Source organism: Gavialis gangeticus, unplaced genomic scaffold (genome assembly GCF_001723915.1).
Source record: "Gavialis gangeticus isolate Ggan-Ray unplaced genomic scaffold, GavGan_comp1, whole genome shotgun sequence".
In the NCBI taxonomy this organism is placed as follows: Eukaryota; Metazoa; Chordata; order Crocodylia; family Gavialidae; genus Gavialis; species Gavialis gangeticus.
Window position 1 is genome coordinate 13,555,765 of NW_017728991.1, and position 1,681 is coordinate 13,557,445.

Below are 1,681 nucleotides of genomic sequence, written 5' to 3' on the forward strand. Positions count from 1 at the left end.
CTTGCCCCATTTCCCGCCCTCCGCGCGCGCCCGCGCCCCCCCCCGCCGAGAAGCGCCGCCCGGGCTGCCCCGGCAAGGCGAGGCCGACGCCAGGACGCCTGTGAGGAGGGCCGCAGGGCTGCAAGCGACAGCCCCAGGCCCCCTAGTCCGAGCCCTGCCTCAGGCCGCCGACCCGACCGTCCAACCCGGCACCTGAACTCGACGGGAGACGACCCCCCTGCGCGGTCCCAGGGGGAGCCGCGGCAGCCAGCGCCCCTGGAAGGGGGCTGCACCCCCCCACCAATCTGACCATGGGGCAAAATACCTTCCTGACCCTAAATCTGGCAATCGCTGTGACCCTGAGTGGAGGGGCAAGACCTTCTAGCCAGAAACCTCTGGCTTTGGTCCCAGCAGAAGCGCGGTCCAAGTCCCCAGCCCCCAGTGCTTCTGAAAGGCTTAAAAACACCCCCAACCCGCGTAGCAGAATTGGGCGGAAGCCTGAGAAATCCCCACAGCAAAACAAAGGCATCGCTAGGCCTGGATCATCCCCGACCAGCCTCTCCTTGTACCCTGCCGGTGATGGGGAGTCCACAGCTGCCCACGTCTAGTCGCTGCCTCGCTGATCTACCCGTGCAGGCGTTTTTTCCGGAGATCCAATCTAAACTAACTTTGCTGCGACTTCGGGCATGGGGCTCAATGCAGCAGCCTCGACCCTGCAGGGCGAAGGGCACTGCCCAGTCTGTGAAGAATGGCAACGTCCTGTCTGAGTGGTGGCGTTTCCCTGTCTCAACCCCTGCGGTGGCATAAAAAGACCTGCCAAAGTGCACGCGCCATTAAGCTGTCTGGGGAGGGAGCTGCTTCGGTGGAGCGAGTGGGGCTCACGTTACGGCAGGACTGTCCCCTTAGCATTCAGCTGTTGTGAGCGGCTCTACTGAAAGGCTGCCTTTGCTTTTACTTCCCTCCAGCCAGCAGCTTGGTGGCTGCTGTTCCAGGAACATTATACCGCCCTGTCAAGTGCCTCTTGATGGTGTTTGGGCTGTACCAGGACACAGATGCGCTGCCCCTTCACAGGTGGGACAGAGGTAGGTGATGGCAGGTGGCAGACAATATGCAGTGACTTTCCAACCCCGCCTATATTTGTAAAGTCACCTGCCCTGTTTGGTTACAGCAATTATAACGCATCATTAATTCTTGCCCCAGGGCCCCAGCTATGAATTAGACTTGAGGGAGTGTTCTTCTGTTTCAAAGACCAACAAACATTAACTAAATCATGCTATCAGTGGGCACCGGCCTGAGACAAGAGACCTACTTTCTATTTCTGGCTCACTTACTGACCTGCTTTATGGTCTCATGTCACTTCTATTGCTTCTGTTTCTCCTCCAACACTTCATCTTGCATAGCTACAGGCAAACTTTTCAGCACAGGGACTGTCTGTCCTGTGTTTAGTGCCTATCCCCACCCCCCGCAACAAAATTCTGATTCCTTCTGGCTTTTCAATCTGCAGACCTGTGTTTCCCCATTTATCCTGTTACTTTCTGTACCCTGAATGCACTTCTAACAATTGTACCTTGACCTTAAGTTACTCAAATGGCATCCTTCAGGGCTCCAGTCCATGACCTGTAAAAGGTAGGAAGGAATTGTTTCTTCCAAAGAGTATTTTGTTTCTGGGTTTTTTTTAGCCTTCCTCTGAAGCATCAAAGGA